At 42.8% G+C, this 12,002-nt stretch overlaps 1 protein-coding gene across 2 annotated transcripts in view; it reads right to left on the bottom strand.

The window, feature by feature from the left end:
* Positions 1 to 10,433, bottom strand: part of TAL2 (TAL bHLH transcription factor 2) — a 143,407-nt gene extending 132,974 nt beyond the window's left edge. For both annotated transcript variants that reach the window (XR_014559426.1, XM_083720027.1), the window contains exon 1: positions 10,084 to 10,433. The gene's annotated coding sequence lies outside the window, so the exon portion shown is untranslated. The remainder of the gene's footprint in view (positions 1 to 10,083) is intronic.
* Between the last annotated feature and the right edge of the window lie 1,569 nt (positions 10,434 to 12,002).

Here is a 12,002-nt window from a genome sequence, read left to right as displayed (position 1 = left end):
TTTTGTCTGTCTGCTTCCCCTTAAAATGTCTTCTTAGCCCTACCTCAGGGAGCTGTGTTTTGAATCCTTTTGCCTCAAACCCTCATGCCTAAGTGTCCCTGTTTCCCAGAGACAGTCCCAGATTTACAGAAGCCATCCCAGTTTCTAATTTGATCCCATAATGTCCCGCTTTCCCTTAGGATGTCCCTATTTTCATTGGAGAAATGTTGGAGTTATGTGACCTCCGAGCCAAGGAGATAAGTAACTATACAACCTTTAGAAGACATCTGAAGGCAGCCCTGCACAGTGGTACCTCTGGATACAAATGCTTCTGTTTGCGCATGTGTTGGGTTATGAGCTACGCTAACCCAGAAGTAGTTGCTCCCAGATGCGAACTTTGCCCCGGGATGCGAGCAGAAATCGCATGCCAGAGGTGTGTGCGCAGCGGGAGGCACACTTTCACTAATGGTGCCTCATGTTAAGAACAGTTTCAGGATAAGAACAGACCTCCAGAACGAATTAAGTTTGTAACCAGAGGTACCATTGTTCAGAGAATTTAAAAAAAAAAAAAAGTTTTGTGTTTTATTATGTTTTTATAGATGCTGGAAGCTGCCCAGTGTGGCTGGGGCAACCCAGTCAGATGGGCAGGATATAAAAATTATTGTTGTTGTTACTACTATTGAATAGGACGTCCCTATTTTCAGCATAGAAATGTTGGAGGGTCTGTTGTCAAGGTTAGCTTTGCAAACAGAAATCTCTTGAGTAAGTATTCCATAATAATGCAATAAAAGCAGATCCACATCCAGGATCCAAAGTGGTCTGATTCAGATTCCCTGCTTTGAGTCTTATTTGAAGCTGCTCTGTTACATATGGGCACTTTTAAATGTCCAAACATCATGAAAATGTGAGAGTTAGGGTTTTCTTGTCTGTTAGGTGCAAGGATGGTCCATTCAGACAAAAAAGTTTTCATGTTTATGAATGAAATTGCTTCACGAGCCATTATGTGAATGGTGTCAGAGAATGAACCCCAAAGAAAGGATCTGATATATATTTGTTGAAGTAAGTCTGGCTTTATATAATGTCTTCTCAGCCAGTAGGGTTTATTGGCGTAGTACAAAATGTGAATAAAAATGATTCTGACCACACCAGAATATAGAAATTATACAGCTGTACATTGTTGTCCAGGGTGTGTATACTCATATCACTGCTGTATGCAGTCAAACATATTTCATAGTGCTTCAAAGACCTGTAAGACCTATTTGACCAAAGTCAACAATAGGACAAAGATGTGAAAGATTATTACCTTCACCTCTTTGAAACTTCGCACAGAATGAAGTCTGAGCAAACAAGTTAGAATCGAGAGCAGCACCTCAGAAGCCCCACCAAATACCCAAATGAACATGATGAACAAAGCTCACCCAAAGGCTACTACCATACAAAAGATTAACCAATGCAGGGAGCTACAAATGAAGATCTGTTTCTCTATAGCCAAGGCTTTGGGCAGCATCACTTAGTGAATCTATTCAGGCTGCTTAAGCATCACCAGCCGCAGCAGTTCCTCGCACAAAAGCTGCATTTCTGGTGCATTTATTACGCAAGAAATGGCCGCTCAAGCAGCAGTAACTCTCATAGGCTAGCAGAGAACCTCTGTATAATCCAGTTGGAATGAGGGCTTACGAACAAGTAAAATTTAAAGAGATTCAGACCTCCACGGTATATAAATAGCTTAGATTTGTATCTGGCCTGTATCGTGCATATGCCTGCTCACCATGTTATGATGGCAGAATCTAGGGGTGCAGGGATGACTAAGCCATAGCAGGTCAACTGCCCAGACAGACCTTCCATATCACCCCAACAATAGGCTTCTCAGTAGTGTCCGTTCACACATTGAGTGCAGCAGCTATTGAGTGTATGGTCTAATCAAGGACAGATAGATCAAGCTGACGTATATGTACGTGTCAACTCACCTTTAGCATCCCCATCGTTGAACTTCGAAAAGAGTTAAGAAAATATTAGGGTCCCGATCCAGCTCTATAGCTACTGGCTATAGAGATAGAATTATAGAATTGTCAAGTTGGAAGGGACCCCAAAGGTCATCTCCCAAAACAACAACAACAAGATGGGCCAAGATACTTTATGTCCAAGTATATTTATTTTATTTAACAGAATTTGTATCCCGCTTAATTACAGTGGTACCTCAGGTTAAGTACTTAATTCGTTCCGGAATTCCGAAACCTGAAACTGTTCTTAACCTGAAACACCACTTTAGCTAATGGGGCCTCCCGCTGCTGCTGCGCCACCGCCGCCACACGATTTCTGTTCTCATCCTGAAGCAAAGTTCTTAAGCTGAAGCACTATTTCTGGGTTAGTGGAGTCTGTAACCTGAAGCGTATGTAACCCGAGGTACCACTGTATAAATAAATCTCTAAGAGTATGGTGAACAGAGGACTGTGTACAATGATCTCTCTCTCTCTCTCTCGCACACACACACACACACACCACTCCATATGTATTAGGAAATAGAAGATATCCAGCTCCAAGGACCTTCTGGTGATTCCCTTACTGTGAGATGTGAGGTTACAGGGAACCAGGCAGAGGGCCTTCTCGGTAGTGGCGCCTGCCCTGTGGAACGCCCTCCCTTCAGATGTCAAAGAAATGAACAACTATCTGACTTTTAGAAGACATCTGAAGGCAGCCCTGTTTAGGGAAGTTTTTAATGTTTGGTGTTTTATGCTGCTTTTAATATTCTGTTGGGAGCAGCCCAGAGTGGCTGGGGAAACCCAGCCGGATGGGCGGGGTATAAATAAATACAGTGGTACCTCTGTTTGCAAACACTTCTGGTTGTGCACCCTTTGGGTAACAAGCTCCGCTAACCTGGAAGTACGTGCTCCTGGAAGCTAACTTGGATGTGAGAGGAAATAGCGCGCACGCCATTAGCGAAAGCGCGCCTCAGGTTGAGAATGGTTTCTGGTTACAAACGGACCTCCAGAACGGATTAAGTTTGTAACCGGAGGTACCACTGTAAATTTTTTATTATTATTATTATTATTATTATTATTATTATTATTATTATTACCATCCACAAAGAGCCATTTAGATAAGGGTCTAGTAGCTATTGGACAAGGGACAAGGGACAAGTAGGTATTGAAACAAAGAAACAGCCCCATTTAAGGTCTTATCTCATGGGAGATGAAGATTCCTGATGGAGGCTACACTTTTGCTGCTGGGATCTTGCAACAGAAAGCAGTATATAGACATGAGCCCTCATCTGGCTGGGACTGGGAGCTTGACTCCCTGAAAGGAAGCAAGTAACCTACTCCAAGACACTGGTTTTCCCCTGGTGGGTTGGGACCCACCACTGGTTGCAGCAGCAGCAGCACTACCAACATACAAATGTAAAGAAAATTGTTCCGAACTGCATGTTTGGTTAAAGGGGGTGGTGGGTCCCAAGTCAGAAAATGTTGGTGCTCTTTCTCAGAGTCCAAATCTCCACCGCTTCAGAAATATTCATTAGTTCCAACCTGCCTTTGGAATTCAAAAGTAACACAGAAACTTAGGCTCCAAAATAAATGGCCGGCGGAAGCCCAGGATATTTTGCTATCTGAAGCAGAGCTCAAATGGCTGCCCTCCCTTCCCAACTAGGCAAACGAAGCAATAAGGAATATGGTTCGTTCCAAGTGCAATGTGTTTCGAGGGTGTGTGAAACTTCGTCCTCAGTGGTACTGCAAATATAGAAGCAACATAACCTGGAAATGGGATAGAGAGTTTAAAATAGAATAAAGTTTGGTTCCCTCTCACAATCTCATATTAAGAGTTAGTTTGTCCCTCTCACAATCTCATGCCAAGTTAGTTTGTGGTGGGAAATTACAAGAACTTAGAATGTGTAGATATATGTATGTATTAGTATAGCCAACAAAATTCAAATTAAAAACAGATTCCCCAAAAAATGAGATAACCCCTCAGAACGGAAAAATGCCCAAACGCCTAATTAGTAAGACTCAAAATGTATCCTAAAGGTCTCTTTTAAAATGTATGAAGAAATATCTTACAAACGTAAGAAAGTAAACAAAGTTTCTAGCTGCAATTCTCTAAGTGGATACTCCCAGGCATGGCCAAACTTGGCCTTCCAGCTGTTTTGGGACTACAACTCCCATCATCCCTAGCTAACAGTGGTCAGGGATGATGGGAATTGTAGTCCCGAAACAGCTGGAGGGCCGAGTTTGGCCATGCCTACTACTCCCAGCCTTCCCCCACCTGGTTCTCTCCCAATGCTTTTGACTACAATTCCCATCAGCCCCTGCTTAATGCTGTCTGGGGCTGAAGGATGCTGCCAAGCATCCAAAATGAGACTTTTAATATCAACTGGAGCTAATTGCCTCCCTAAGCAGCCCAGTATTATCAAGGAAGCAGGCAGAATCCGAGACCAGGGAGAAGAGTCATTGGAAGAAATTTAAAGTTTATTTACAGAAACATTGTAAAATTAAGGAATGTTAGAAGGATGTTGGAATGAAGTCATGTGGTTTTAGCAGAAGTGTTATAAAGGATTAAGAAAAAATAGACTGTTAATTGGTGAAAGGAGGGAAAGTAAAGTTACATTATATTAAGATAAATTATAGGACAAAAACTGGGAAAGATGGAAAGGATTTGCTGAAATAGCTAACTGAACTAGAATACAAAAAAGGGAGGTGTGAGGAGGTCAAGGAAACAAGCAAATGAATGATAAGTTATGGGAAGGTCTGTTGTGGTTTTTGTTTAATTGTTTCTATTTTTGTTTTTTCTGTTTTTTATTAGTGTGATGTGTTGTCCCATTTTTGTGTAATTTGGTGTTTTATTTTTTTCTTTCTGTAACCTTTAAAACTTTAATAAATATTATTTTTTTAAAAAAAGTATTATCAAGGAAGCAGAATTTTGGAGGCCTTTAACAACTGCAATGCTTAAGGCTGATAGAGTCGGCTCTTAACCCCTTAACAACATACAAGTTCCTGGTTCTAATTAAGCTGGGAGTGGGCTGGAAAATCTCGAGTGGTTTTTTCCACCCCCATTGTGATCGGTAAAAGAAAATGGAATAGTCCCATCTGCGCCACTCTGAGCTCCCCCTGGACAAACAACACAATACAGATGTAATAATAAATAAATACTACCTCATTTTTAAAATAAACAAAGCCCTGTGTGGTGCAGACAACGGCATTTATTCTTTTCCACAGCAGAAAGACATTTAATCCACTAGCAGCAAGGCATGGACGTATTATTATGAGTTGTGTGTTTCTTAGCCAAGGAATCAATGGAGCGGACTTCCCCACTTAGTTCTGTGAAGGAAACCAGCACCCTAAACCTAGAGCTCTACAAAAAAAAACAGCCCCAGCAATGCAGCTGATGTGGTTCTAGCATTATCCGGGCGCCATTTTGAGTGAGGGAGCCGGAATGAGATTTTCCAAGCACGAAGGGATAAACTGCCCAACTTCTTTTGTTCTGTGTACTCACGCCAAACCTACAGTCGTGCAACCAAATGGACAGCAAAAAAAAAAAAAAATGGTTTCAGAAGATTATCTATGCTAGGGGTCAGCAATTTTTTTCAGCAGGGGGCCGGTCCACTGTCCCTCAGACCTTGTGGGTCTGTCCCTCAGACTATATTTTGGGGGGAAAATATGAACGAATTCCTATGCCCCACAAATAACCCCAGAGATGCATTTTAAATAAAACCACACATTCTACTCATGTAAAAACACGCTGGTTCCTGGACCATCCATGGGCTGGATTTAGAAGGTGATTTGGCCGGATCCGGCCCCCGGTCCTTAGTTTGCCTACTCATGATATATGGCATATGGATTTGCTCAACAATGGAAATGTGGGTCCATGGTGGGAATGGAGGCGTGTGAGAAAATATTTCTACCCTGCTTCACCTTCATTTTCAAAGCAGCCTACAACAACAACAACAACAACAACAACAACAACAACAACTAAACCCCTTACACGATTAAATCAGCCCCCGTTTGTTAAAGCAACAATTGAAACAGCAATTTAATATGGACTGCCTACCTAAAACAAAACAAAAATGAAAGCCTTCCGTGACATAGTCAGCGCTCCTAGACAGCACCATCACAGAAAATGGATGCTGTTTTCAAAGGTAGCACTTGACTTCTAGGTGCTCAAAGCTTGCTCACCTAGCCAAACATTCACTTTTTAAAGCCATGCTCTCGAATCTCAGATGCCTGAGGATTGATTGCAATTTTTCAGTAGCACACATGGAAAATGCACACTGCATATGGTCAGAGACACTTTTCTGTTATTTTCCTGTTCCACTGAGTCAATTTGGAAAAGAGGTAATGGGCTGAAGAGGAATTGAGGGTTGTATCCAGTGGTAGATTTACTCAGAGCAGACACACTGAAATAAATAGCTGTGACTAACTTAATTTCAGTGAATCTACTCTAAGCAGAGCTGGACAGAACCCAAAGCTTTTCTTGAATTTTCGCAGCCCAATAAGCAGCGGCATTTCAATATTATTGTTGGTTTTGTGGATCCTTTAAAAGAATTATAATAAATAATATTGTTTTCAGGCAGACTGAAGTTTCTGACCACTTGAACAACAAAATAAACTTATTCTTTTTTACTGAATCTGCATGTATTAGATCACTGCTGCAATATAATTAATGTATGCAAGCCCAAAAGATTAAGAAATTACACTATTTTGTTTATTTATTTATTAAAAAACAAAAGCAGTTTTCAAATGCACATAGGGCTAGTTTTGTCCATTTTAATTTGAGTAGTAGAAGGAAACAAAAATACTGAGACGCAATTTTTTAGTATTGGTGCATACAATTCCTAGATGCACTGGTCCCAGCTCAGAGGCTTCGATAACCATGCAAATATTGCACTATTCACATGGAGTTCCCTTATGAGCAGAGGGTACCTCATTCACTCCAGTCGGTTGTGTGTAAGAACCCTTGTGGAATTTTGAATCAGGGTGATTATGCAGCAATTAAGCGCCACGGAAATTAATGGGACTGCATTCAAAGTAATACATCGGTTTCGCTAATGAAGTCTGCTTTTATGTAAGAATTACCCCAAACACAGCAATTAGAAGGGGGGCCAAATAAACAACCTAAGATTAGTACCCCCAATTAAAAGCGCATTTAGGAAAAGGCATTGCCAAGAGTCATTTCTTCCCCGAAATAAAGGTTGTCCCCTGATTTAATTCAATTTTTAAATATTCTCTCTCTCTCTCTCTCTGTGTGTGTGTGTGTGTGTGTGTGTGTGTGTGTGTGTGTAAAATCTAAGAGAGAAATAGCCAGAAAAAATAAGGAAAGACAGACAGACAGACAGACAGACAGACAGACAGAAAGCAGTTTTTTAAAGGAAAAAATTGCAGCTGCTGGGGAGGGGGGAGCAGTGGCGTAGCATGGGGGTGCAGGGGGGCCGCCCGCACCGGACGCAACATCTGGGGGTTAGGGGGCACAAATCCACGGGTTAGGGGGCGCAAATCCACGGGTTAGGGGGTGCAAATTACTTGCCTTGCCCCGGGTGCTGACAACCCACGCTACGCCACTGGGGGGGGGGAGGCACCTAGATCAGAACCACAGAACCCTTTCCCATCTCATGTTTTTGCTAATCTAAAAGCCCCCCCCCCCCGAAGCTGCTATTAAGTTCAGGAGGCAAATAAAATTGTGCTAGGGAGGACTAAGCCTACCTTCACAGCACCTGTCTCAGACTGGATTGGGGGATCCCCAGTGGTTGCATTTGGCCTTAAAAAAAAGTACAGTAATAATGATTTACCACCGTCATATCCAGTTTAGGGTGAAATGAAATGAGACAAGGGGGATGTGCAAATAGCTCTTTGGACTCTGTGAACTTTTACAAACAGCTGTGGCACGAGGGGGGGTGCATCCAGATATAGGGCCACAACGGGGCAGAGACTGTTCATTGCTTCCCCCTTCACTGCATACAAACTGCTCTTCCTATTGAGCTGCTATTTGCCCTGCAAGGAAAAAGCACACATTTTCCTAACAAGCCAAATAACAGCTTGGGAGGTGGTGGTTATAAGGAACAGGACAAGTTAACCCCCTCCCTCCCCGCAATGCTACATTCTCAAACGGATTGCCCGACCCCCTTGCTGCCAGTATTTGCAAAGGTTTGCAGTTCTATTTTTCATTATTCTTATTTTATTGCCGAAAAAGATAACCACCTAAAATTCGGGAACCATGCTGATCCAGAATTAAATAACCACCCCCCAAGTCATCAAAAGAAAATAATATCTAAATCACATGGGATGCTTGGTGTATAGTGTTAATTATATTTAATATTTATAAGCTGGTTTTCTATGTGTGTGCACACACAGGCTCGAGTATAAAGAGTTTTCTCTCTGCCCATATCCAGTTTGGCCTTTCTGATGAGAGGGGGCCAGTTCTGAGATTTTTCAGCCAAAAGGTGTTGGCAAATTCTAGCTATATCAAAGTACCTTTTTAAGGTTGGAAGAAATAAGTATGTACTTAAATTTCTCCTGCTGATGTCAACAGTATTCAAAGGTGTTTCTCCTTATCTGGATTTTGCCCCACATCATAAAAACGTACATATATTATGGAACTCAAATCTGTATATAATAAGGTACTGCCTGTGCTTTTTGGGGGGTAAAAAATAAAAAATGAGGTGCCTTGATAAATGTGCTGTGGGTGCCAGCCCATAATAGCTGCCATGGGCAGGGAAAATAAGAGGTACTCTGTATTGGAAAGTAGGATCACAAAAAAAACACTTGGTATTGCAATATGACCACAAAGAATTACATTTTGAGCTGATGTTTTCCACTGGACACTGTATTTATTTTAAGTGGGATGAAAGTCCAAGGACTCTGTTGTTGTTTCTGTTGTTATTATCTTTTAAACGGTGTTTAGGAAAGAATCTACAAAGATAGCTAAATAGTTCATATATGTATGCACATGCAAAGAACTTGCAACCCAGGCAAGGAATTCATAGATGTCACTGTCATATGCACTCAAAGGGGAGGAAATTCAACACGACCTGCAACCTGCTCCCAAACGCTTTATATGGAAATGCCATCGGAAGTCCTTTAAATGGAAACATACCCACAGATTTCGGTAGGATAGTTCCATGTAGTATATGCTTAAGACAGGGAATGCAAAGCTACAGATCTGCCTCTTGGGACACTGAGTGAATCTGTATTAATTAAACACAATAAAAATATTCCACAAGACACATAATGAGCTAGCTACCTTACATGCTAGAGCATAAGAATCTGTTGCCTGAATATTCCAAAAATAAATATGACAGAAACTGTTGAGGCTGCTGTGGTTTAAAAAAGTGGCCCTATCATGTTGTATACATCGCATGTAATGGCATGTAGAATGTAAAGGAAGTCTCAAAGTGTCCGGTTTAGTGACATTTTCCACCTAGGGGTGTACGTGATTTTAACACACCACATGGTTTTAAATGCTAAACTCTTGAAAGCTTCCAGAATTTCACTTGGTTGTTGATATTCCCTGTTTCTTCACAATTGTCATTGTTATTATTATGCATTAAATTTGTATACTATCCTATACCAGAAGGTCTCTGGGCAGTTCACAACATAGAAACACAAAACGCAAAATAAAAACAAAAAATGAGGACAACCCAATAATACCCCCTCCCCGCTGAATTCCATGCAATCTCAGCTGTGGAATGTTATTCAGATAGACAAAATGAGAACAGCTCCACCGCCGGTCTCTTAACCGCAATGCTTATGCCACAATGCCAGCAGCAATGTGGGAAAGAGCAGAGGGTACAACTGTCACACTCCAGGTCTGAATTTAGTCACCTGTGAAGAAGTAGCCCTTTCCAGACATAGCCGGAGCCATGTGCCGCCACCACCTAATGAGTGTCAAAAGGAAGCTGTCAAGATTCTTACTCCTTCCCCAGCACAAAATTCAGCGCGGATGTCTAAAAAGGCATTCCAGGAAAACCACCCAGCAATGCTCACAAAGCCTTTTGGTTTTGGGAAAAGTGGGAATGTGTGCACATTTGGGAAAGTTGCAGAAAGACTAAAATGCTTTAAAAATAAAAAAATAAAAATCTAAGAAAGGAAAAACCACACACACATAATAAGCAAAGTAACTTACCTTTTCCAAAGCTGATCTTGCAGAAGTCTTCGCCTGCAGCCCAAGTTCGCTCTGGCTGCTCCCGGTACTTTGCTCTCCCAGCTCTGAGACGCAAGAGCTGCTCTCTCTCCTGACAATCCAGCCAATTGCCGGTCCCTGCCTGCTGCCTCCTTTATAGAATGCCAGATCCTTTGTCTGGCGCGTGTCACCACTAGTGCTAGCGATCCAGGGAGCTTATTCCGTATCTCCTGGGAGATCCTTTTCATGCTGCAGCTTCTTGCTCTTCCTAGAATTCTAGCCCATGCTAGAATAAGTGGACAAGACAGCTTTGGAGCTTTGTTCTGAAATGCCAAGATGCTTGGATTCAAATGCTAAGGGGGAAAAACACACCAGACAGGCTATTTTTGCAAAAGGCTGTAAGTGGCAACGTGATGCTTTCTATGTGTTGTTGGACTCCCATCAGCCCCCAGCCAGCATGACCAATGGTCAGGGATGATGGATGTTGGGGGGCACCATCTTGCCTACCCCAGCCATAGCCTAATGAACTCAGCGGGGTTTTATAGGAGATGAGCTTCGTTTAAGTCTGGGCTTAGGAATCAGGCAGTGGGGGGGGGGGAGCTCAGCCCTGGAATAGATTTCCAAGTGCCTGGAGTGTTAGCATGGCAAAGGAAGCACCTCTGAGCATGTGCAGAGTGTCCAGCAACCCCCAAGATCATTGTACACCTGGCCTTTTGAGCAGGGAGAAGCTTGGAGACCAGTAAGGGCAGCTTGGAGTCACGCTCAGAAACCTGGCAATGCTCTTTTTGGAAACTAAACACAGGAATACAACACTTGTGGGAAAACACTGGTGTGGAAAATGCCTCGTGGGATGTCATTTTTTAAAAGGCAACAGGAATGGTTGTCGAAGAAAGCAAAACAAAGGAGACGCACGCTACTCTGTAGACCCGCGGAGGCTGTTTGTAATCACAATGTTTTTCCATGTATCGTTCAGTGATGTGTGCACCAAATATTTCACATAACTGCAGCCCAGGGACACACGTACGTAGGTATGTAGCTACAAACAGGGGAAGCGCTGCAGGTCTGTTCAAGCTCAGACCTTGTGTGGGGTAACTCCAGTTTCAAACCCTGGCACCCACATTTAAATGGGTTTGTGGGGGGGGGATCTAGGTATTCCTCTGTTCACAAACCCTCAACAACATGGGTAGGCAAATTAAGGCCCGGGGGCCGGATCCGGCCCAATCACCTTCTAAATCTGGCCTGTGGACGGTCCGGGAATCAGCATGTTTTTACATGAGTAGAATGTGTCCTTTTATTTAAAATGCATCTCTGGGTTATTTGTGGGTCCTGCCTGATGTTTTTACATGAGTAGAATGTGTCCTTTTATTTAAAATGCATCTCTGGCTTATTTATGGGGCATAGGAATTTGTTCATTTTCCCCCCTTCAAAATATAGTCTGGCCCCCCACAAGGTCTGAGGGACAGAGGACCGCCCCCCCTGCTGAAAAGGTTTGCTGACCCCTGCTCAAGAGCTTCTGTCACCTAGACCTTAACTGAACGAGATGCACCAATTCTCTGACCTCCGGCTTATAGTATGGCAACTTCAAAATGTTCAGTCAATTACAACCGTCACACAACAACTCAGATAGCCACAACCCACCGTTGGTGACTGGCCTTTAGTCTACAGGGTTTAGATGTTGGTTGCAGCAAAGCATGAGAGAAGAGAAAGAACTTCCCTCCTCTCAGCCATCCTCTGTTTTGTATTACTATGCTGTGGTGTTCAATGCTTGTAAAGGTAAAGGGACCCCTGACCATTAGATCCAGTTGTGACTGACTCTGGGGCTGAGGCGCTCATCTCACTTTACTGGCCGAAGGAGCTGGCGTACAGCTTCCGGGTCATGTGGCCAGCATGACTAAGCCGCTTCTGGCGAACCAGAGCAGCGC

This window comes from Podarcis gaigeae (assembly GCF_964106915.1).
Source record: "Podarcis gaigeae genome assembly, chromosome: 17".
NCBI classification, from domain to species: Eukaryota; Metazoa; Chordata; class Lepidosauria; order Squamata; family Lacertidae; genus Podarcis; species Podarcis gaigeae.
This window is presented reverse-complemented; position numbering and strand designations above follow the sequence as displayed.